A 27,234-nucleotide genomic window follows, 5' to 3' on the forward strand; every position below is an offset into this window, starting at 1 on the left:
GACAAGCCCAAGTGCAAGTACAACCAGAAGAGATAATCTTCAATTTGTCATCTCGCACTTTCACTGCTGAGGAACTCGCGGTGTTACATAAAGGTCTATCCTTTGCTCCTACACTGAAGCCGGATGGCTTCCAAAGTAAAGTGGATCTCTTTAAATTTGACCGACGCCTAAAGCTCAGAGAACACTTTGGCAAAACCTCCACTCTGACGACAAGTGCACCAGTTCACAAACCATCCATGTTCATACCACAGTCTTTTAACTGCAACATCAAAAGTTTTACGGGACATAATGGAGAGTGTCATGGAACAACAGTGTCTACACAAAAGCAAGGTGGATTATAATCTAACTCTCTCTGAAAGAGCTGCCCTCAAAAATCTGGGAGCATACCGTGATATTGTCATCCGCCCTGCAGATAAGGGCGGGGGCATTGTGATACAAAATCTGGACGATTACACCGAAGAAATATACCAGCAATTATCCGACACTCATGTTTATGAACAGCACGCCTCAGATCCCACTCAAGTATTTAAAAAAGAGGTTGATGAAATTCTCCTTCAGGGTATGGACATGCACATCATCGATTCTAAAACCAAAGAAGCTCTTACAGTAGACTGGTCTAAAGTGCCAGTATTATATACCTTACCTAAACTTCACAAAAATCCTGACAAACCTCCTGGCCGCCCTATCATTGCGGCTAGGGATTCTCTCTATTATAACATCTCAAAGTATTTAGACCATTTTCTACAGCCATTAATCAATCAGGAAGCCTCTTTCCTTAAGGATACGACCACATTAATTTTGTGGTTACAGCAACTCTCACCTTTGCCAGTGAAACAGCTCATGTGCACCATTGATGTCGTGAGCTTATATACATCAATTCCACAAGAACATGGCATTGAGATGGTGAAACGTTACATCAGTGATCATCCGCTATACACTGGGCCTGATGTGGAATTCTTTATTCAACTACTACGGCTAACGCTTATGCGGAACTATTTCATCTTTGACGGCAAGTTTTTAATCCAACGCTCAGGCTGTGCCATGGGTTCCTGCGTAGCGCCAAGCTTCGCGAATATCTATATGTTTGCGGTGGAAAAAGATTTCTTCTTTGCGGATGACATTCGACGTCAGCAGATCACTGGGTATACTAGGTATATCGATGACATCTGCTTGTTTTGGAATAGGACTCAAGAAACATTCCTTGCCATGATGAAGGATATCAATGGCCAAGACAGCCCTATTAAATTTACCACCGATACCAGCTTTGAGTGCATCCATTATTTAGACGTGACAGTAAAACAAAAGGAGGACTGTACTCTGCACACCTCTATGTATTTCAAACCAACAGACCGTAACACGGTGGTACATGCAGCCAGTCATCATCCACCTTCTTTAATCAAAGGTCTTCCGTTCTCACAGTTCTTGAGAATTATTCGCATATGCAGTGACCCCATTGACACCATCGACCAAATCGATAAGATGCTTATCAAGTTCCTGGCACGTGGTTATCATCCCCGAGCGCTGAAAATAGCTAAACAAAAGGCTCTATCCATCCCTAGACAACAGGCATTGCACAAAACTAATCCCGCGGTACGTGAGGATCGAATCGCATGGACTCAACAATATACTACTTCAAGTAATGCGTTGATGAAAACTGCCAAGGACATATGGCCCATAATAGCACAGGATCGCAGTATACCAGCTTTACAGGACACAACCATTCTACCATCATTCTTTCGAGGTAGAAACATCAAAGATGTAGTGGTCCATAATGACATTAGCCAGCATACGGCCACTGCAGCCACCCATTTTTTGAGTAGGAAGGGGGGCAACTATCGATGTTTGGGTTGCACTACCTGCAGCTTTTTGGAGACAGGTAACACCTTTTCGCATCCCAGGTCGGGTAAAATATTTAAGATACAGCATCCGGTCACATGCACCACGAGATTCGTGGTATATTACATTAAATGCCCATGTAGCCTACTATACGTGGGCAAGACCACTAGACAAATGAAGGAACGCATGACCCAACACAGGTCCAGCATACGTGCAGCCCTTGAAGGCAAAGATTGTGATCAGCCAGTTGCTCGTCATTTCAGGGACTTGCATCACAATCTGTCCTCCATCAGGTACCGCATCATTGATTGGGTTCACCCTAATCCAAGAGGTGGTAACAGAGGCCGTATCCTACTCCAGAAAGAAGCTAGATGGATACATGTGCTACAAACTGTCCAACCATTGGGACTAAATGAATCACTTGCACTTACTTGTTTTTTATGAATTCCATGTTTTTCTTGCTTTATACTTCACAATAGATTTCTCACTAATGGTTATACCATAGTAGAGTTCTCTATTTGGTGCTATACTCTTTTCATTATCGTGCCCGTGTATCCATGTATTAGCAAGGGATTGATTGCTCTAACATGCGCCTAGTGGTATACATATTTGTCATGGATCCTATCCATTAGATTGGCAGGATGCTGTTTTATTGCATTGAGCACTTTGTATGCTCTCATTATTGTGTGATATGTATTTATATTTTAGCATGTGCCATTATCTTTAGGCCTCACACATTGTATAGCGAGCTATACTTTCACATTGTTGTGCCATTATGATTCGTTTAGGGTATTTAGCATTGTTATTCTCTGTGCCTGTCTCTCCGTAGCTTGTTTTCACTTGTTACCATGGTGATGGTTTTCACTCCCCCCGCCCCACGCCCCTGCGACGGATCCTGGGCGCCGGTGGCTGCCAATGACGTCATACGGACTCCGGAGCGGGCAGCTGCGGCGGTTCCCTTGTGCACACGTGGTGAGTATACAGTAAGGTATATAAATGTATTTTATGTCAGTATTCTTTAAGTCTTGATAAAGGAGCATAGCTCCGAAACGTTGTCTATTACTTTTGTCTCTTGTTTGATTCATCTACATGCTTGAGTGCCGTCCGTCACACCCCATTCCATATATATATATATATATATATATATCATATGTATTGGGGGGGCGGTACTGCTGTGTGTGTCTGTATATCTATCTAGATAGAGATATGTAATATATATATGTATATATTTTATATATCTAGATAGATATAGACACACACAGCAGTAGCAGCTACCCTCCTATCCCCCCCCCACCCCCATACATATGAGCGGCAGGAACACCCCTTTTCCCGTCCATAGCGGTGGCCAGAAACCCTCCACATTACACAGGACTGGCGGCAAACCCACCTTCCCCTTCATAGTAGCGGAAGTGTCCAGTGAATCCCGTTGTCCCACTACACATGGGAGATGAGCAGCAGCAGCGGCAGGCATCCCCTCTCTCCACAGCTGCAGCAGCCGGCAATTCCCCCAGCCACACGCCAGTCTACCTGGCCGTCTCAATAGCAGTAGCAGTGGCGGTGGCCAGCGCATTCCCCGCACCTGACAATACACATGAGCGCCCGGCGCCGACACGCTCCTCAATCCCCAGGGACACACTCAGCGGCATCTCTCTCCTACCCCATCCTACAAGAAACACAGCAGCCGGCATTTTCCCCTTACTCTCCCGCCCCGCAGCACGCACTTTAGCAGTCATCAGTAACTTCACCCCCCCCCCCGCCTCCTGGAGCAGTAGTTGGCCTCACCCCCCTCCAGAGGAGAGCAGATAAGTCAACCTTTCTTCCCTCAGCCACTCCGCCAACGAGAAAATCCTTTCCTACGTCTACAATGCAGTCCTTTCGGACTGCAAAGGTTAAAAAATCCAAGCCCCCTTCCACTTTCTTCAAAGGTGGTCGGGGGAAATCCTGCACCGACCGGTTCCCAGGAACAGAAGTCTGGTTCTGTTTCCTCAAAATCCTCAGCATGGCGGTGGACCTCCCAGCCTGGAGATCGGGCAGGTTAGAGCACGTCTAAGAAATTTCAGTCAGGGCTGGGCGTCATCAGGCCTGGAACCCTGGGTACAAGATATTGTGTCCCGTGGTACAGACTGGAGTTTCAAGAACTCCCACCTCACAGATTTTTCAAATCAGGCTTACCAGCTTTGCTGACAGAAAGGACTATCCTACAGAAAACAATTAAAAAATTGGAAAAGGCAAATGTCATTGTTCCAGTTCCACCTCATCTGGAAACCAAGGGTTACTACTAAAACCTCTTTGTGGTACCGAAACCGGACGGTTCGGTCAGACCGATATTGAACCTGAAATCTTTAAACCCCTATTTGAGGGAATTCAAGTTCAAGATGGAGTCTCTGAAAGCGGTGATCTCAGGTCTGGAGGAGAGGGAATTTCTGGTATCCCTGGATATCAAAGATGCGTACCTCCACATTCCAATTTGGCTGCCTCACCAGGCTTATCTCAGGTTTGCGCTGTTGGGCTGCCACTATCAGTTCCAGATACTGCCATTTGGCCTATCCACGGCACCGAGGGTGTTCACCAAGGTAATGGCAGATATGATGCTACCCCTCCGCAAGCAGGGAGTGAACATAATTTCATATCTGGACGATCTGCTGATAAAAGCATCTTCCATGGAAAAGTTGTTGCAGAACATTGCTCTCACAACTCGACTACTCAGGGATCATGGATGGATCCTGAATCTTCCAAAGTCACATTTGGAGCCGACAAGGAGATTGTCTTTCCTGGGGATGATCCACAACACTGAAGTGCAGAGGGTGTTTCTACCGGTGGAAAAGGCTTTGGTGATACAATCAATGGTCCGGGATGTCTTGAAGCCAGCCCGGGTATCGGTTCATCAGTGCATTCATCTGCTGGGGAAGATGGTTGCCTCCTACGAGGCTCTACAGTACGGAAGATTTCATGCACGGTCCTTCCAACTGGATCTCCTGGACAAGTGGTCGGGATCTCACCTGCACATGCACCAGAGGATACGTCTGTCGAAAGCCAGGATTTCCCTTCTGTGGTGGCTACAAATGCCTCACATTCTCAAGGGCCGCAGGTTCGGGATTCAGACCTGGATCCTTCTAACCAAGGATGCAAGTCTCAGAGGTTGGGGCGCAGTCACCCAAGGGGAAAACTTCCAAGGAAGGTGGTCAAGTCTGGAATCCATCCTTCCAATAAACATTCTGGAACTAAGAGCCGTGTACAACTGTCTTCTACAAGCGGCCCATCTTCTGCAAGATCAGGCCATTCAGGTGCAGTTAGACAATGTAACGACGGTGGCTTACATAAACCGACAAGGCGGAACGAAGAGCAGCACTGCAATGGCAGAGGTGACAAAGATCCTCCTCTGGGCAGAAAAGCATGCAACGGCGCTGTCAGCAATCTTCATTCCGGGAGTGGACAACTATGAAGCGGACTTCCTCAGCAGACACAATCTCCATCCAGGGGAGTGGGGCCTCCATCCGGAGGTGTTCGCAGAGGTGACAAGCCCAAGTGCAAGTACAACCAGAAGAGATAATCTTCAATTTGTCATCTCGCACTTTCACTGCTGAGGAACTCGCGGTGTTACATAAAGGTCTATCCTTTGCTCCTACACTGAAGCCGGATGGCTTCCAAAGTAAAGTGGATCTCTTTAAATTTGACCGACGCCTAAAGCTCAGAGAACACTTTGGCAAAACCTCCACTCTGACGACAAGTGCACCAGTTCACAAACCATCCATGTTCATACCACAGTCTTTTAACTGCAACATCAAAAGTTTTACGGGACATAATGGAGAGTGTCATGGAACAACAGTGTCTACACAAAAGCAAGGTGGATTATAATCTAACTCTCTCTGAAAGAGCTGCCCTCAAAAATCTGGGAGCATACCGTGACATTGTCATCCGCCCTGCAGATAAGGGCGGGGGCATTGTGATACAAAATCTGGACGATTACACCGAAGAAATATACCAGCAATTATCCGACACTCATGTTTATGAACTGCACGCCTCAGATCCCACTCAAGTATTTAAAAAAGAGGTTGATGAAATTCACCTTCAGGGTATGGACATGCACATCATCGATTCTAAAACCAAAGAAGCTCTTACAGTAGACTGGTCTAAAGTGCCAGTATTATATACCATACCTAAACTTCACAAAAATCCTGACAAACCTCCTGGCCGCCCTATCATTGCGGCTAGGGATTCTCTCTATAATAACATCTCAAAGTATTTAGACCATTTTCTACAGCCATTAATCAATCAGGAAGCCTCTTTCCTTAAGGATACGACCACATTAATTTTGTGGTTACAGCAACTCTCACCTTTGCCAGTGAAACAGCTCATGTGCACCATTGATGTCGTGAGCTTATATACATCAATTCCACAAGAACATGGCATTGAGATGGTGAAACGTTACATCAGTGATCATCCGCTATACACTGGGCCTGATGTGGAATTCTTTATTCAACTACTACGGCTAACGCTTATGCGGAACTATTTCATCTTTGACGGCAAGTTTTTCATCCAACGCTCAGGCTGTGCCATGGGTTCCTGCGTAGCGCCAAGCTTCGCGAATATCTATATGTTTGCGGTGGAAAAAGATTTCTTCTTTGCGGATGACATTCGACGTCAGCAGATCACTGGGTATACTAGGTATATCGATGACATCTGCTTGTTTTGGAATGGGACTCAAGAAACATTCCTTGCCATGATGAAGGATATCAATGGCCAAGACAGCCCTATTAAATTTACCACCGATACCAGCTTTGAGTGCATCCATTATTTAGACGTGACAGTAAAACAAAAGGAGGACTGTACTCTGCACACCTCTATGTATTTCAAACCAACAGACCGTAACACGGTGTTACATGCAGCCAGTCATCATCCACCTTCTTTAATCAAAGGTCTTCCGTTCTCACAGTTCTTGAGAATTATTCGCATATGCAGTGACCCCATTGACACCATCGACCAAATCGATAAGATGCTTATCAAGTTCCTGGCACGTGGTTATCATCCCCGAGCGCTGAAAATAGCTAAACAAAAGGCTCTATCCATCCCTAGACAACAGGCATTGCACAAAACTAATCCCGCGGTACGTGAGGATCGAATCGTATGGACTCAACAATATACTACTTCAAGTAATGCGTTGATGAAAACTGCCAAGGACATATGGCCCATGATATCACAGGATCGCAGTCTACCAGCTTTACAGGACACAACCATTCTACCATCATTCTTTCGAGGTAGAAACATCAAAGATGTAGTGGTCCATAATGACATTAGCCAGCATACGGCCACTACAGCCACCCATTTTTTGAGTAGGAAGGGGGGCAACTATCGATGTTTGGGTTGCACTACCTGCAGCTTTTTGAGGACAAGTAACACCTTTTCGCATCCCAGGTCGGGCAAAATATTTAAGATACAGCATCCGGTCACATGCACCACGAGATTCGTGGTATATTACATTAAATGCCCATGTAGCCTACTATACGTGGGCAAGACCACTAGACAAATGAAGGAACGCATGACCCAACACAGGTCCAGCATACGTGCAGCCCTTGAAGGCAAAAATTGTGATCAGCCAGTTGCTCGTCATTTCAGGGACTTGCATCACAATCTGTCCTCCATCAGGTACCGCATCATTGATTGGGTTCCCCCTAATCCAAGAGGTGGTAACAGAGGCCGTATCCTACTCCAGAAAGAAGCTAGATGGATACATGTGCTACAAACTGTCCAACCATTGGGACTAAATGAATCACTTGCACTTACTTGTTTTTTATGAATTCCATGTTTTTCTTGCTTTATACTTCACAATAGATTTCTCACTAATGGTTATACCATAGTAGAGTTCTCTATTTGGTGCTATACTCTTTTCATTATCGTGCCCGTGTATCCATGTATTAGCAAGGGATTGATTGCTCTAACATGCGCCTAGTGGTATACATATTTGTCATGGATCCTATCCATTAGATTGGCAGGATGCTGTTTTATTGCATTGAGCACTTTGTATGCTCTCATTATTGTGTGATATGTATGTATATTTTAGCATGTGCCATTATCTTTAGGCCTCACACATTGTATAGCGAGCTATACTTTCACATTGTTGTGCCATTATGATTCGTTTAGGGTATTTAGCATTGTTATTCTCTGTGCCTGTCTCTCCGTAGCTTGTTTTCACTTGTCACTGCGACGGATCCCGGGCGCCGGCGGCTGCCAATGACGTCATACGGACTCCGACGGGCGGCTGCGGCGGTTCCCTTGTGCACACGTGGTAAGTATACAGTAAGGTATATAAATGTATTTTATGTCAGTATTCTTTGAGTCTTGATAAAGGAGCATAGCTCCAAAACGTTGTCTATTACTTTTGTCTCTTGTTTGATTCAACGGAATATGCTGTGCTATATAAGAAACTGTTAATAAATAAATAAATAAATTCATCTACATGCTTGAGTGCCGTCCATCACACACCATTCCATATATATATATATATATATATATATATATATATCATATGTATTGGGGGGGCGGTACTGCTGTGTGTGTCTGTATATCTATCTAGATAGAGATATATAATATATATATGTATATATTTTATATATCTATCTAGATAGATATAGACACACACAGCAGTAGCAGCTACCCTCCTATCCCCCCCACCCCCATACATATGAGCGGCAGGAACACCCCTTTTCCCGTCCATAGCGGTGGCCAGAAACCCTTCACATTACACAGGACTGGCGGCAAACCCACCTTCCCCTTCATAGTAGCGGAAGTGTCCAGTGAATCCCCTTGTCCCACCACACATGGGAGATGAGCAGCAGCAGCGGCAGGCATCCCCTCTTTCCACAGCTGCAGCAGCCGGCAATTCCCCCAGCCACACGCCAGTCTACCTGGCCGCCTCAATAGCAGTAGCAGCGGCGGTGGCCAGCGCATTCCCCGCACCTGACAATACACATGAGCGCCCGGCGCCGACACGCTCCTCAATCCCCAGGGACACACTCAGCGGCATCTCTCTCCTACCCCATCCTACAAGAAACACAGCAGCCGGCATTTTCCCCTTACTCTCCCGCCCAGCAGCACGCACTTTAGCAGTCATCAGTAACTTCACCCCCCCCCCGCCTCCTGGAGCAGTAGTTGGCCTCACCCCCCTCCAGAGGAGAGCAGGTAAGTCAACCTTTCTTCCCTCAGCCACTCCGCCAACGAGAAAATCCTTTCCTACGTCTACAATGCAGTCCTTTCGGACTGCAAAGGTTAAAAAATCCAAGCCCCCTTCCACTTTCTTCAAAGGTGGTCGGGGGAAATCCTGCACCGACCGGTTCCCAGGAACAGAAGTCTGGTTCTGTTTCCTCAAAATCCTCAGCATGGCGGTGGACCTCCCAGCCTGGAGATCGGGCAGGTTGGAGCACGTCAAAGAAATTTCAGTCAGGGCAGGGCGTCATCAGACCTGGAACCCTGGGTACAAGATATTGTGTCCCGTGGTTCAGACTGGAGTTTCAAGAACTCCCACCTCACAGATTTTTCAAATCAGGCTTACCAGCTTTGCTGACAGAAAGGACTATCCTACAGAAAACAATTAAAAAATTGGAAAAGGCAACTGTCATTGTTCCAGTTCCACCTCATCTGGAAACCAAGGGTTACTACTAAAACCTCTTTGTGGTACCGAAACCGGACGGTTCGAACAGACCGATATTGAACCTGAAATCTTTTAACCCCTATTTGAGGGAATTCAAGTTCAAGATGGAGTCTCTGAAAGCGGTGATCTCAGGTCTGGAGGAGAGGGAATTTCTGGTATCCCTGGATATCAAAGATGCGTACCTCCACATTCCAATTTGGCTGCCTCACCAGGCTTATCTCAGGTTTGCGCTGTTGGGCTGCCACTATCAGTTTCAGACACTGCCATTTGGCCTATCCACGGCACCGAGGGTGTTCACCAAGGTAATTGCAGATATGATGCTACCCCTCCGCAAGCAGGGAGTGAACATAATTTCATATCTGGACGATCTGCTGATAAAAGCATCTTCCATGGAAAAGTTGTTGCAGAACATTGCTCTCACAACTCGACTACTCAGGGATCATGGATGGATCCTGAATCTTCCAAAGTCACATTTGGAGCCGACAAGGAGATTGTCTTTCCTGGGGATGATCGCAACACTGAAGTGCAGAGGGTGTTTCTACCAGTGGAAAAGGCTTTGGTGATACAATCAATGGTCCGGGATGTCTTGAAGCCAGCCCGGGTATCGGTTCATCAGTGCATTCATCTGCTGGGGACGATGGTTGCCTCCTACGAGGCTCTACAGTACAGAAGATTTCATGCACGGTCTTTCCAACTGGATCTCCTGGACAAGTGGTCGGGATCTCACCTGCACATGCACCAGAGGATACGTCTGTCGAAAGCCAGGATTTCCCTTCTGTGGTGGCTACAAATGCCTTACATTCTCAAGGGCCGCAGGTTCGGGATTCAGACCTGGATCCTTCTAACCAAGGATGCAAGTCTCAGAGATTGGGGCGCAGTCACCCAAGGGGAAAACTTCCAAGGAAGGTGGTCAAGTCTGGTTTCCATCCTTCCAATAAACATTCTGGAACTAAGAGCCGTGTACAACGGTCTTCTACAAGCGGCCCATCTTCTGCAAGATCAGGCCATTCAGGAGCAGTTAGACAATGTAACGACGGTGGCTTACATAAACCGACAAGGCGGAACGAAGAGCAGCGCTGCAATGGCAGAGGTGACAAAGATCCTCCTCTGGGCAGAAAAGCATGCAACGGCACTGTCAGCAATCTTCATTCCGGGAGTGGACAACTATGAAGCGGACTTCCTCAGCAGACACAATCTCCATCCAGGGGAGTGGGGCCTCCATCCGGAGGTGTTCGCAGAGGTGACAAGCCCAAGCGCAAGTACAACCAGAAGAGATAATCTTCAATTTGTCATCTCGCACTTTCACTGCTGAGGAACTCGCGGTGTTACATAAAGGTCTATCCTTTGCTCCTACACTGAAGCCGGATGGCTTCCAAAGTAAAGTGGATCTCTTTAAATTTGACCGACGCCTAAAGCTCAGAGAACACTTTGGCAAAACCTCCACTCTGACGACAAGTACACCAGTTCACAAACCATCCATGTTCATACCACAGTCTTTTAACTGCAACATCAAAAGTTTTACGGGACATATGGAGAGTGTCATGGAACAACAGTGTCTACACAAAAGCAAGGTGGATTATAATCTAACTCTCTCTGAAAGAGCTGCCCTCAAAAATCTGGGAGCATACCGTGACATTGTCATCCGCCCTGCAGATAAGGGCGGGGGCATTGTGATACAAAATCTGGACGATTACACCGAAGAAATATACCAGCAATTATCTGACACTCATGTTTATGAACAGCTCGCCTCAGATCCCACTCAAGTATTTAAAAAAGAGGTTGATGAAATTCTCCTTCAGGGTATGGACATGCACATCATCGATTCTAAAACCAAAGAAGCTCTTACAGTAGACTGGTCTAAAGTGCCAGTATTATATACCATACCTAAACTTCACAAAAATCCTGACAAACCTCCTGGCCGCCCTATCATTGCGGCTAGGGATTCTCTCTATTATAACATCTCAAAGTATTTAGACCATTTTCTACAGCCATTAATCAATCAGAAAGCCTCTTTCCTTAAGCATACGACCACATTAATTTTGTGGTTACAGCAACTCTCACCTTTGCCAGTGAAACAGCTCATGTGCACCATTGATGTCGTGAGCTTATATACATCAATTCCACAAGAACATGGCATTGAGATGGTGAAACGTTACATCAGTGATCATCCGCTATACACTGGGCCTGATGTGGATTTCTTTATTCAACTACTACGGCTAACGCTTATGCGGAACTATTTCATCTTTGACAGCAAGTTTTTTGTCCAACACTCAGGCTGTGCCATGGGTTCCTGCGTAGCGCCAAGCTTCGCGAATATCTATATGTTTGCGGTGGAAAAAGATTTCTTCTTTGCGGATGACATTTGATGTCAGCAGATCACTGGGTATACTAGGTATATCGATGACATCTGCTTGTTTTGGAATAGGACTCAAGAAACATTCCTTGCCATGATGAAGGATATCAATGGCCAAGACAGCCCTATTAAATTTACCACCGATACCAGCTTTGAGTGCATCCATTATTTAGACGTGACAGTAAAACAAAAGGAGGACTGTACTCTGCACACCTCTATGTATTTCAAACCAACAGACCGTAACACGGTGGTACATGCAGCCAGTCATCATCCACCTTCTTTAATCAAAGGTCTTCCGTTCTCACAGTTCTTGAGAATCATTCGCATATGCAGTGACCCCATTGACACCATCGACCAAATCGATAAGATGCTTATCAAGTTCCTGGCACGTGGTTATCATCCCCGAGCGCTGAAAATAGCTAAACAAAAGGCTCTATCCATCCCTAGACAACAGGCATTGCACAAAACTAATCCCGCAGTACGTGAGGCTCGAATCGCATGGACTCAACAATATACTACTTCAAGTAATGCGTTGATGAAAACTGCCAAGGACATATGGCCCATAATAGCACAGGATCGCAGTCTACCAGCTTTACAGGATACAACCATTCTACCATCATTCTTTCGAGGTAGAAACATCAAAGATGTAGTGGTCCATGATGACATTAGCCAGCATACGGCCACTACAGCCACCCATTTTTTGAGTAGGAAGGGGGGCAACTATCGATGTTTGGGTTGCACTACCTGCAGCTTTTTGGAGACAGGTAACACCTTTTCGCATCCCAGGTCGGGTAAAATATTTAAGATACAGCATCCGGTCACATGCACCACGAGATTCGTGGTATATTACATTAAATACCCATGTAGCCTACTATACGTGGGCAAGACCACTAGACAAATGAAGGAACGCATGACCCAACACAGGTCCAGCATACGTGCAGCCCTTGAAGGCAAAGATTGTGATCAGCCAGTTGCTCGTCATTTCAGGGACTTGCATCACAATCTGTCCTCCATCAGGTACCGCATCATTGATTGGGTTCCCCCTAATCCAAGAGGTGGTAACAGAGGCCGTATCCTACTCCAGAAAGAAGCTAGATGGATACATGTGCTACAAACTGTCCAACCATTGGGACTAAATGAATCACTTGCACTTACTTGTTTTTTATGAATTCCATGTTTTTCTTGCTTTATACTTCACAATAGATTTCTCACTAATGGTTATACCATAGTAGAGTTCTCTATTTGGTGCTATACTCTTTTCATTATCGTGCCTGTGTATCCATGTATTAGCAAGGGATTGATTGCTCTAACATGCGCCTAGTGGTATACATATTTGTCATGGATCCTATCCATTAGATTGGCAGGATGCTGTTTTATTGCATTGAGCACTTTGTATGCTCTCATTATTGTGTGATATGTATGTATATTTTAGCATGTGCCATTATCTTTAGGCCTCACACATTGTATAGCGAGCTATACTTTCACATTGTTGTGCCATTATGATTCGTTTAGGGTATTTAGCATTGTTATTCTCTGTGCCTGTCTCTCCGTAGCTTGTTTTCACTTGTTACCATGGTGATGGTTTTCACTCCCCCCGCCCCACGCCCCTGCGACGGATCCTGGGCGCCGGCGGCTGCCAATGACGTCATACGGACTCCGGAGCGGGCGGCTTTGGCGGTTCTCTTGTGCACACGTGGTGAGTATACAGTAAGGTATATAAATGTATTTTATGTCAGTATTCTTTAAGTCTTGATAAAGGAGCATAGCTCCGAAACGTTGTCTATTACTTTTGTCTCTTGTTTGATTCATCTACATGCTTGAGTGCCGTCCATCACACACCATTCCATATATATATATATATATATATATATATATATATCAAATGTATTGGGGGGGCGGTACTGCTGTGTGTGTCTGTACATCTATCTAGATAGAGATATATAATATATATATGTATATATTTTATATATCTATCTAGATAGATATAGACACACACAGCAGTAGCAGCTACCCTCCTATCCCCCCCACCCCCATACATATGAGCGGCAGGAACACCCCTTTTCCTGTCCATAGCGGTGGCCAGAAACCCTTCACATTACACAGGACTGGCGGCAAACCCACCTTCCCCTTCATAGTAGCGGAAGTGTCCAGTGAATCCCCTTGTCCCACCACACATGGGAGATGAGCAGCAGCAGCGGCAGGCATCCCCTCTTTCCACAGCTGCAGCAGCCGGCAATTCCCCCAGCCACACGCCAGTCTACCTGGCCGCCTCAATAGCAGTAGCAGCGGCGGTGGCCAGCGCATTCCCCGCACCTGACAATACACATGAGCGCCCGGCGCCGACACGCTCCTCAATCCCCAGGGACACACTCAGCGGCATCTCTCTCCTACCCCATGCTACAAGAAACACAGCAGCCGGCATTTTCCCCTTACTCTCCCGCCCAGCAGCACGCACTTTAGCAGTCATCAGTAACTTCACCCCCCCGCCTCCTGGAGCAGTACTTGGCCTCATCCCCCTCCAGAGGAGAGCAGCAGTAGGTGGGCAGCCACCCGCCGCCGCCACCGCTCCCTCCTCTCTCCATCTCACTCCGCAATAGCAGCCATCGGTAAACCTCATACCCTCCGCAACACTCCCCACAAGCAGGGATCTAGTGACAGCGGTGGCTGTGGATGGTTAGATACACAGCCGCCGCTGGCTAGATCAATCTGTGAAAGAAAGATTAATTTTTCAGTATGACAGCTGTAGCGGCGCCCTCCACTGGTCGGCGCCTTTAGGCAGCTGCCTAAAGCTGCCTAATGGTGGTGTCGGCCCTGACCGCAAGATTGAGACTATGCTCAAGTCAATATACACTGCTTCAGGCGTGGTGCTAAAGCCCACCATTGCTTGTGCATAGATTTCTAGAGCCATAGTAAAGTCGACAGGCACATTACTAGAGGATTTAGACTCTGTGGATAGAAGCGAGATTGAAATGTTTTTACGTCACATACAGGATTCTGCAGGTTTCATGGTGGAGGCCATGAAGGACCTTGGGGGGTAATTCTGAGTTGATCGCAGCAGGAACTTTGTTAGCAGTTGGGCAAAATCATGTCCACTGCAGGGAAGGCAGATATAACATGTGCAGAGAGTTAGATTTGGGTGTGGTGTGTTCAATCTGCAATCTAAATTGCAGTGTAAAGATAAAGCAGACAGTATTTACCCTGCACAGAAACAAAATAACCCACCCAAATCTAACTCTCTCTGCACATGTTATATCTGCCCCACCTGCAGAGCACTTGGTTTTGCCCAACTGCTAACAAAGTTCCTGCTGTGATCAACTCAGAATTACCCCCTTGGTCATCTAAATGCATGGACGTCTTCCATGGCTGTCTCGGCACGCAAGGGACTCTGGCTGCGCCAATGGTCTGCGGATGCGGAATCCAAGAAGAGTGTGTTGAACCTACCCTTCACAGGTCAGGCTCTGTTTGCGGAAGCATTGGATGCGTGGATTTCCACGGCAACCGCGGGTAAGTCAACCTTTCTTCCCTCAGCCACTCCGCCAACGAGAAAATCCTTTCCTACGTCTACAATGCAGTCCTTTCGGACTGCAAAGGTTAAAAAATCCAAGCCCCCTTCCACTTTCTTCAAAGGTGGTCGGGGGAAATCCTGCACCGACCGGTTCCCAGGAACAGAAGTCTGGTTCTGTTTCCTCAAAATCCTCAGCATGGCGGTGGACCTCCCAGCCTGGAGATCGGGCAGGTTGGAGCACGTCTAAGAAATTTCAGTCAGGGCTGGGCGTCATCAGGCCTGGAACCCTGGGTACAAGATATTGTGTCCCGTGGTTCAGACTGGAGTTTCAAGAACTCCCACCTCACAGATTTTTCAAATCAGGCTTACCAGCTTTGCTGACAGAAAGGACTATCCTACAGAAAACAATTAAAAAATTGGAAAAGGCAAATGTCATTGTTCCAGTTCCACCTCATCTGGAAACCAAGGGTTACTACTAAAACCTCTTTGTGGTACCGAAACCGGACGGTTCGGTCAGACCGATATTGAACCTGAAATCTTTAAACCCCTATTTGAGGGAATTCAAGTTCAAGATGGAGTCTCTGAAAGCGGTGATCTCAGGTCTGGAGGAGAGGGAATTTCTGGTATCCCTGGATATCAAAGATGCGTACCTCCACATTCCAATTTTGCTGCCTCACCAGGCTTATCTCAGGTTTGCGCTGTTGGGCTGCCACTATCAGTTCCAGACACTGCCATTTGGCCTATCCACGGCACCGAGGGTGTTCACCAAGGTAATGGCAGATATGATGCTACCCCTCCGCAAGCAGGGAGTGAACATAATTTCATATCTGGAAGATCTGCTGATAAAAGCATCTTCCATGGAAAAGTTGTTGCAGAACATTGCTCTCACAACTCGACTAGTTAGGGATCATGGATGGATCCTGAATCTTCCAAAGTCACATTTGGAGCCGACAAGGAGATTGTCTTTCCTGGGGATGATCCGCAACACTGAAGTGCAGAGGGTGTTTCTACCAGTGGAAAAGGCTTTGGTGATACAATCAATGGTCCGGGATGTCTTGAAGCCAGCCCGGGTATCGGTTCATCAGTGCATTCATCTGCTGGGGAAGATGGTTGCCTCCTACGAGGCTCTACAGTACGGAAGATTTCATGCACGGTCCTTCCAACTGGATCTCCTGAACAAGTGGTCGGGATCTCACCTGCACATGCACCAGAGGATACGTCTGTCGCCGAAAGCCAGGATTTCCCTTCTGTGGTGGCTACAAATGCCTCACATTCTCAAGGGCCTCAGGTTTGGGATTGAGACCTGGATCCTTCTAACCAAGGATGCAAGTCTCAGAGGTTGGGGCGCAGTCACCCAAGGGGAAAACTTCCAAGGAAGGTGGTCAAGTCTGGAATCCATCCTTCCAATAAACATTCTGGAACTAAGAGCCGTGTACAACGGTCTTCTGCAAACGGCCCATCTTCTGCAAGATCAGGCCATTCAGGTGCAGTTAGACAATGTAACGACGGTGGCTTACATAAACCGACAAGAGGTGACAAAGATCCTCCTCTGGGCAGAAAAGCATGCAACGGCACTGTCAGCAATCTTCATTCCGGGAGTGGACAACTATGAAGCGGACTTCCTCAGCAGACACAATCTCCATCCAGGGGAGTGGGGCCTCCATCCGGAGGTGTTCGCAGAGGTGACAAGCCCAAGCGCAAGTACAACCAGAAGAGATAATCTTCAATTTGTCATCTCGCACTTTCACTGCTGAGGAACTCGCGGTGTTACATAAAGGTCTATCCTTTGCTCCTACACTGAAGCCGGATGGCTTCCAAAGTAAAGTGGATCTCTTTAAATTTGACCGACGCCTAAAGCTCAGAGAACACTTTGGCAAAACCTCCACTCTGACGACAAGTGCACCAGTTCACAAACCATCCATGTTCATACCACAGTCTTTTAACTGCAACATCAAAAGTTTTACGGGACATATGGAGAGTGTCATGGAACAACAGTGTCTACACAAAAGCAAGGTGGATTATAATCTAACTCTCTCTGAAAGAGCTGCCCTCAAAAATCTGGGAGCATACCGTGACATTGTCATCCGCCCTACAGATAAGGGCGGGGGCATTGTGATACAAAATCTGGACGATTACACCGAAGAAATATACCAGCAATTATCTGACACTCATGTTTATGAACAGCTCGCCTCAGATCCCACTCAAGTATTTAAAAAAGAGGTTGATGAAATTCTCCTTCAGGGTATGGACATGCACATCATCGATTCTAAAACCAAAGAAGCTCTTACAGTAGACTGGTCTAAAGTGCCAGTATTATATACCATACCTAAACTTCACAAAAATCCTGACAAACCTCCTGGCCGCCCTATCATTGCGGCTAGGGATTCTCTCTATTATAACATCTCAAAGTATTTAGACCATTTTCTACAGCCATTAATCAATCAGGAAGCCTCTTTCCTTAAGCATACGACCACATTAATTTTGTGGTTACAGCAACTCTCACCTTTGCCAGTGAAACAGCTCATGTGCACCATTGATGTCGTGAGCTTATATACATCAATTCCACAAGAACATGGCATTGAGATGGTGAAACGTTACATCAGTGATCATCCGCTATACACTGGGCCTGATGTGGATTTCTTTATTCAACTACTACGGCTAACGCTTATGCGGAACTATTTCATCTTTGACAGCAAGTTTTTTGTCCAACACTCAGGCTGTGCCATGGGTTCCTGCGTAGCGCCAAGCTTCGCGAATATCTATATGTTTGCGGTGGAAAAAGATTTCTTCTTTGCGGATGACATTCGACGTCAGCAGATCACTGGGTATACTAGGTATATCGATGACATCTGCTTGTTTTGGAATAGGACTCAAGAAACATTCCTTGCCATGATGAAGGATATCAATGGCCAAGACAGCCCTATTAAATTTACCACCGATACCAGCTTTGAGTGCATCCATTATTTAGACGTGACAGTAAAACAAAAGGAGGACTGTACTCTGCACACCTCTATGTATTTCAAACCAACAGACCGTAACACGGTGGTACATGCAGCCAGTCATCATCCACCTTCTTTAATCAAAGGTCTTCCGTTCTCACAGTTCTTGAGAATCATTCGCATATACAGTGACCCCATTGACACCATCGACCAAATCGATAAGATGCTTATCAAGTTCCTGGCACGTGGTTATCATCCCCGAGCGCTGAAAATAGCTAAACAAAAGGCTCTATCCATCCCTAGACAACAGGCATTGCACAAAACTAATCCCGCGGTACGTGAGGATCGAATCGCATGGACTCAACAATATACTACTTCAAGTAATGCGTTGATGAAAACTGCCAAGGACATATGGCCCATAATAGCACAGGATCGCAGTCTACCAGCTTTACAGGATACAACCATTCTACCATCATTCTTTCGAGGTAGAAACATCAAAGATGTAGTGGTCCATGATGACATTAGCCAGCATACGGCCACTACAGCCACCCATTTTTTGAGTAGGAAGGGGGGCAACTATCGATGTTTGGGTTGCACTACCTGCAGCTTTTTGGAGACAGGTAACACCTTTTCGCATCCCAGGTCGGGTAAAATATTTAAGATACAGCATCCGGTCACATGCACCACGAGATTCGTGGTATATTACATTAAATACCCATGTAGCCTACTATACGTGGGCAAGACCACTAGACAAATGAAGGAACGCATGACCCAACACAGGTCCAGCATACGTGCAGCCCTTGAAGGCAAAGATTGTGATCAGCCAGTTGCTCGTCATTTCAGGGATTTGCATCACAATCTGTCCTCCATCAGGTACCGCATCATTGATTGGGTTCCCCCTAATCCAAGAGGTGGTAACAGAGGCCGTATCCTACTCCAGAAAGAAGCTAGATGGATACATGTGCTACAAACTGTCCAACCATTGGGACTAAATGAATCACTTGCACTTACTTGTTTTTTATGAATTCCATGTTTTTCTTGCTTTATACTTCACAATAGATTTCTCACTAATGGTTATACCATAGTAGAGTTCTCTATTTGGTGCTATACTCTTTTCATTATCGTGCCCGTGTATCCATGTATTAGCAAGGGATTGATTGCTCTAACATGCGCCTAGTGGTATACATATTTGTCATGGATCCTATCCATTAGATTGGCAGGATGCTGTTTTATTGCATTGAGCACTTTGTATGTTCTCATTATTGTGTGATATGTATGTATATTTTAGCATGTGCCATTATCTTTAGGCCTCACACATTGTATAGCGAGCTATACTTTCACATTGTTGTGCCATTATGATTCGTTTAGGGTATTTAGCATTGTTATTCTCTGTGCCTGTCTCTCCGTAGCTTGTTTTCACTTGTTACCATGGTGATGGTTTTCACTCCCCCCGCCCCACGCCCCTGCGACGGATCCTGGGCGACGGCGGCTGCCAATGACGTCATACGGACTCCGGAGCGGGCGGCTTTGGCGGTTCTCTTGTGCACACGTGGTGAGTATACAGTAAGGTATATAAATGTATTTTATGTCAGTATTCTTTAAGTCTTGATAAAGGAGCATAGCTCCGAAACGTTGTCTATTACTTTTGTCTCTTGTTTGATTCATCTACATGCTTGAGTGCCGTCCATCACACACCATTCCATATATATATATATATATATATCAAATGTATTGGGGGGGCGGTACTGCTGTGTGTGTCTGTATATCTATGTATATATTTTATATATCTATCTAGATAGATATAGACACACACAGCAGTAGCAGCTACCCTCCTATCCCCCCCACCCCCATACATATGAGCGGCAGGAACACCCCTTTTCCTGTCCATAGCGGTGGCTAGAAACCCTTCACATTACACAGGACTGGCGGCAAACCCACCTTCCCCTTCATAGTAGCGGAAGTGTCCAGTGAATCCCCTTGTCCCACCACACGTGGGAGATGAGCAGCAGCAGCGGCAGGCATCCCCTCTTTCCACAGCTGCAGCAGCCGGCAATTCCCCCAGCCACACGCCAGTCTACCTGGCCGCCTCAATAGCAGTAGCAGCGGCGGTGGCCAGCGCATTCCCCGCACCTGACAATACACATGAGCGCCCGGCGCCGACACGCTCCTCAATCCCCAGGGACACACTCAGCGGCATCTCTCTCCTACCCCATCCTACAAGAAACACAGCAGCCGGCATTTTCCCCTTACTCTCCCGCCCAGCAGCACGCACTTTAGCAGTCATCAGTAACTTCACCCCCCCGCCTCCTGGAGCAGTACTTGGCCTCATCCCCCTCCAGAGGAGAGCAGCAGTAGGTGGGCAGCCACCCGCCGCCGCCACCGCTCCCTCCTCTCTCCATCTCACTCCGCAATAGCAGCCATCGGTAAACCTCATACCCTCCGCAACACTCCCCACAAGCAGGGATCTAGTGACAGCGGTGGCTGTGGATGGTTAGATACACAGCCGCCGCTGGCTAGATCAATCTGTGATAGAAAGATTAATTTTTCAGTATGACAGCTGTAGCGGCGCCCTCCACTGGTCGGCGCCTTTAGGCAGCTGCCTAAAGCTGCCTAATGGTGGTGTCGGCCCTGACCGCAAGATTGAGACTATGCTCAAGTCAATATACACTGCTTCAGGCGTGGTGCTAAAGCCCACCATTGCTTGTGCATAGATTTCTAGAGCCATAGTAAAGTCGACAGGCACATTACTAGAGGATTTAGACTCTGTGGATAGAAGCGAGATTGAAATGTTTTTACGTCACATACAGGATTCTGCAGGTTTCATGGTGGAGGCCATGAAGGACCTTGGGGGGTAATTCTGAGTTGATCGCAGCAGGAACTTTGTTAGCAGTTGGGCAAAATCATGTCCACTGCAGGGAAGGCAGATATAACATGTGCAGAGAGTTAGATTTGGGTGTGGTGTGTTCAATCTGCAATCTAAATTGCAGTGTAAAGATAAAGCAGACAGTATTTACCCTGCACAGAAACAAAATAACCCACCCAAATCTAACTCTCTCTGCACATGTTATATCTGCCCCACCTGCAGAGCACTTGGTTTTGCCCAACTGCTAACAAAGTTCCTGCTGTGATCAACTCAGAATTACCCCCTTGGTCATCTAAATGCATGGACGTCTTCCATGGCTGTCTCGGCACGCAAGGGACTCTGGCTGCGCCAATGGTCTGCGGATGCGGAATCCAAGAAGAGTGTGTTGAACCTACCCTTCACAGGTCAGGCTCTGTTTGCGGAAGCGTTGGATGCGTGGATTTCCACGGCAACCGCGGGTAAGTCAACCTTTCTTTCCTCAGCCACTCCGCCAACGAGAAAATACTTTCCTACGTCTACAATGCAGTCCTTTCGGACTGCAAAGGTTAAAAAATCCAAGCCCCCTTCCACTTTCTTCAAAGGTGGTCGGGGGAAATCCTGCACCGACCGGTTCCCAGGAACAGAAGTCTGGTTCTGTTTCCTCAAAATCCTCAGCATGGCGGTGGACCTCCCAGCCTGGAGATCGGGCAGGTTGGAGCACGTCTAAGAAATTTCAGTCAGGGCTGGGCGTCATCAGGCCTGGAACCCTGGGTACAAGATATTGTGTCCCGTGGTTCAGACTGGAGTTTCAAGAACTCCCACCTCACAGATTTTTCAAATCAGGCTTACCAGCTTTGCTGACAGAAAGGACTATCCTACAGAAAACAATTAAAAAATTGGAAAAGGCAAATGTCATTGTTCCAGTTCCACCTCATCTGGAAACCAAGGGTTACTACTAAAACCTCTTTGTGGTACCGAAACCGGACGGTTCGGTCAGACCGATATTGAACCTGAAATCTTTAAACCCCTATTTGAGGGAATTCAAGTTCAAGATGGAGTTTCTGAAAGCGGTGATCTCAGGTCTGGAGGAGAGGGAATTTCTGGTATCCCTGGATATCAAAGATGCATACCTCCACATTCCAATTTTGCTGCCTCACCAGGCTTATCTCAGGTTTGCGCTGTTGGGCTGCCACTATCAGTTCCAGACACTGCCATTTGGCCTATCCACGGCACCGAGGGTGTTCACCAAGGTAATGGTAGATATGATGCTACCCCTCCGCAAGCCGGGAGTGAACATAATTTCATATCTGGAAGATCTGCTGATAAAAGCATCTTCCATGGAAAAGTTGTTGCAGAACATTGCTCTCACAACTCGACTAGTTAGGGATCATGGATGGATCCTGAATCTTCCAAAGTCACATTTGGAGCCGACAAGGAGATTGTCTTTCCTGGGGATGATCCGCAACACTGAAGTGCAGAGGGTGTTTCTACCAGTGGAAAAGGCTTTGGTGATACAATCAATGGTCCGGTATGTCTTGAAGCCAGCCCGGGTATCGGTTCATCAGTGCATTCATCTGCTGGGGAAGATGGTTGCCTCCTACGAGGCTCTACAGTACGGAAGATTTCATGCACGGTCCTTCCAACTGGATCTCCTGAACAAGTGGTCGGGATCTCACCTGCACATGCACCAGAGGATACGTCTGTCGCCGAAAGCCAGGATTTCCCTTCTGTGGTGGCTACAAATGCCTCACATTCTCAAGGGCCTCAGGTTTGGGATTGAGACCTGGATCCTTCTAACCAAGGATGCAAGTCTCAGAGGTTGGGGCGCAGTCACCCAAGGGGAAAACTTCCAAGGAAGGTGGTCAAGTCTGGAATCCATCCTTCCAATAAACATTCTGGAACTAAGAGCCGTGTACAACGGTCTTCTGCAAACGGCCCATCTTCTGCAAGATCAGGCCATTCAGGTGCAGTTAGACAATGTAACGACGGTGGCTTACATAAACCGACAAGAGGTGACAAAGATCCTCCTCTGGGCAGAAAAGCATGCAACGGCACTGTCAGCAATCTTCATTCCGGGAGTGGACAACTATGAAGCGGACTTCCTCAGCAGACACAATCTCCATCCAGGGGAGTGGGGCCTCCATCCGGAGGTGTTCGCAGAGGTGACAAGCCCAAGCGCAAGTACAACCAGAAGAGATAATCTTCAATTTGTCATCTCGCACTTTCACTGCTGAGGAACTCGCGGTGTTACATAAAGGTCTATCCTTTGCTCCTACACTGAAGCCGGATGGCTTCCAAAGTAAAGTGGATCTCTTTAAATTTGACCGACGCCTAAAGCTCAGAGAACACTTTGGCAAAACCTCCACTCTGACGACAAGTGCACCAGTTCACAAACCATCCATGTTCATACCACAGTCTTTTAACTGCAACATCAAAAGTTTTACGGAACATATGGAGAGTGTCATGGAACAACAGTGTCTACACAAAAGCAAGGTGGATTATAATCTAACTCTCTCTGAAAGAGCTGCCCTCAAAAATCTGGGAGCATACCGTGACATTGTCATCCGCCCTGCAGAAAAGGGCGGGGGCATTGTGATACAAAATCTGGACGATTACACCGAAGAAATATACCAGCAATTATCCGACACTCATGTTTATGAACAGCTCGCCTCAGATCCCACTCAAGTATTTAAAAAAGAGGTTGATGAAATTCTCCTTAAGGGTATGGACATGCACATCATCGATTCTAAAACCAAAGAAGCTCTTATAGTAGACTGGTCTAAAGTGCCAGTATTATATACCATACCTAAACTTCACAAAAATCCTGACAAACCTCCTGGCCGCCCTATCATTGCGGCTAGGGATTCTCTCTATTATAACATCTCAAAGTATTTAGACCATTTTCTACAGCCATTAATCAATCAGGAAGCCTCTTTCCTTAAGCATACGACCACATTAATTTTGTGGTTACAGCAACTCTCACCTTTGCCAGTGAAACAGCTCATGTGCACCATTGATGTCGTGAGCTTATATACATCAATTCCACAAGAACATGGCATTGAGATGGTGAAACGTTACATCAGTGATCATCCGCTATACACTGGGCCTGATGTGGATTTCTTTATTCAACTACTACGGCTAACGCTTATGCGGAACTATTTCATCTTTGACAGCAAGTTTTTTGTCCAACACTCAGGCTGTGCCATGGGTTCCTGCGTAGCGCCAAGCTTCGCGAATATCTATATGTTTGCGGTGGAAAAAGATTTCTTCTTTGCGGATGACATTCGACGTCAGCAGATCACTGGGTATACTAGGTATATCGATGACATCTGCTTGTTTTGGAATAGGACCTAAGAAACATTCCTTGCCATGATGAAGGATATCAATGGCCAAGACAGCCCTATTAAATTTACCACCGATACCAGCTTTGAGTGCATCCATTATTTAGACGTGACAGTAAAACAAAAGGAGGACTGTACTCTGCACACCTCTATGTATTTCAAACCAACAGACCGTAACACGGTGGTACATGCAGCCAGTCATCATCCACCTTCTTTAATCAAAGGTCTTCCGTTCTCACAGTTCTTGAGAATCATTCGCATATACAGTGACCCCATTGACACCATCGACCAAATCGATAAGATGCTTATCAAGTTCCTGGCACGTGGTTATCATCCCCGAGCGCTGAAAATAGCTAAACAAAAGGCTCTATCCATCCCTAGACAACAGGCATTGCACAAAACTAATCCCGCGGTACGTGAGGATCGAATCGCATGGACTCAACAATATACTACTTCAAGTAATGCGTTGATGAAAACTGCCAAGGACATATGGCCCATAATAGCACAGGATCGCAGTCTACCAGCTTTACAGGATACAACCATTCTACCATCATTCTTTCGAGGTAGAAACATCAAAGATGTAGTGGTCCATGATGACATTAGCCAGCATACGGCCACTACAGCCACCCATTTTTTGAGTAGGAAGGGGGGCAACTATCGATGTTTGGGTTGCACTACCTGCAGCTTTTTGGAGACAGGTAACACCTTTTCGCATCCCAGGTCGGGTAAAATATTTAAGATACAGCATCCGGTCACATGCACCACGAGATTCGTGGTATATTACATTAAATACCCATGTAGCCTACTATACGTGGGCAAGACCACTAGACAAATGAAGGAACGCATGACCCAACACAGGTCCAGCATACGTGCAGCCCTTGAAGGCAAAGATTGTGATCAGCCAGTTGCTCGTCATTTCAGGGATTTGCATCACAATCTGTCCTCCATCAGGTACCGCATCATTGATTGGGTTCCCCCTAATCCAAGAGGTGGTAACAGAGGCCGTATCCTACTCCAGAAAGAAGCTAGATGGATACATGTGCTACAAACTGTCCAACCATTGGGACTAAATGAATCACTTGCACTTACTTGTTTTTTATGAATTCCATGTTTTTCTTGCTTTATACTTCACAATAGATTTCTCACTAATGGTTATACCATAGTAGAGTTCTCTATTTGGTGCTATACTCTTTTCATTATCGTGCCCGTGTATCCATGTATTAGCAAGGGATTGATTGCTCTAACATGCGCCTAGTGGTATACATATTTGTCATGGATCCTATCCATTAGATTGGCAGGATGCTGTTTTATTGCATTGAGCACTTTGTATGCTCTCATTATTGTGTGATATGTATGTATATTTTAGCATGTGCCATTATCTTTAGGCCTCACACATTGTATAGCGAGCTATACTTTCACATTGTTGTGCATTATGATTCGTTTAGGGTATTTAGCATTGTTATTCTCTGTGCCTGTCTCTCCGTAGCTTGTTTTCACTTGTTACCATGGTGATGGTTTTCACTCCCCCCGCCCCACGCCCCTGCGACGGATCCTGGGCGCCGGCGGCTGCCAATGACGTCATACGGACTCCGGAGCGGGCGGCTTTGGCGGTTCTCTTGTGCACACGTGGTGAGTATACAGTAAGGTATATAAATGTATTTTATGTCAGTATTCTTTAAGTCTTGATAAAGGAGCATAGCTCCGAAACGTTGTCTATTACTTTTGTCTCTTGTTTGATTCATCTACATGCTTGAGTGACGTCCATCACACACCATTCCATATATATATATATATATATATATATATATATATATCAAATGTATTGGGGGGGGCGGTACTGCTGTGTGTGTCTGTATATCTATGTATATATTTTATATATCTATCTAGATAGATATAGACACACACAGCAGTAGCAGCTACCCTCCTATCCCCCCCACCCCCATACATATGAGCGGCAGGAACACCCCTTTTCCTGTCCATAGCGGTGGCTAGAAACCCTTCACATTACACAGGACTGGCGGCAAACCCACCTTCCCCTTCATAGTAGCGGAAGTGTCCAGTGAATCCCCTTGTCCCACCACACGTGGGAGATGAGCAGCAGCAGCGGCAGGCATCCCCTCTTTCCACAGCTGCAGCAGCCGGCAATTCCCCCAGCCACACGCCAGTCTACCTGGCCGCCTCAATAGCAGTAGCAGCGGCGGTGGCCAGCGCATTCCCCGCACCTGACAATACACATGAGCGCCCGGCGCCGACACGCTCCTCAATCCCCAGGGACACACTCAGCGGCATCTCTCTCCTACCCCATGCTACAAGAAACACAGCAGCCGGCATTTTCCCCTTACTCTCCCGCCCAGCAGCACGCACTTTAGCAGTCATCAGTAACTTTACCCCCCCGCAACGGCACTGTCAGCAATCTTCATTCCGGGAGTGGACAACTATGAAGCGGACTTCCTCAGCAGACACAATCTCCATCCAGGGGAGTGGGGCCTCCATCCGGAGGTGTTCGCAGAGGTGACAAGCCCAAGCGCAAGTACAACCAGAAGAGATAATCTTCAATTTGTCATCTCGCACTTTCACTGCTGAGGAACTCGCGGTGTTACATAAAGGTCTATCCTTTGCTCCTACACTGAAGCCGGATGGCTTCCAAAGTAAAGTGGATCTCTTTAAATTTGACCGACGCCTAAAGCTCAGAGAACACTTTGGCAAAACCTCCACTCTGACGACAAGTGCACCAGTTCACAAACCATCCATGTTCATACCACAGTCTTTTAAC

The sequence above is a fragment of the Pseudophryne corroboree genome, chromosome 9 (genome assembly GCF_028390025.1).
Source record: "Pseudophryne corroboree isolate aPseCor3 chromosome 9, aPseCor3.hap2, whole genome shotgun sequence".
NCBI lineage: Eukaryota > Metazoa > Chordata > Amphibia > Anura > Myobatrachidae > Pseudophryne > Pseudophryne corroboree.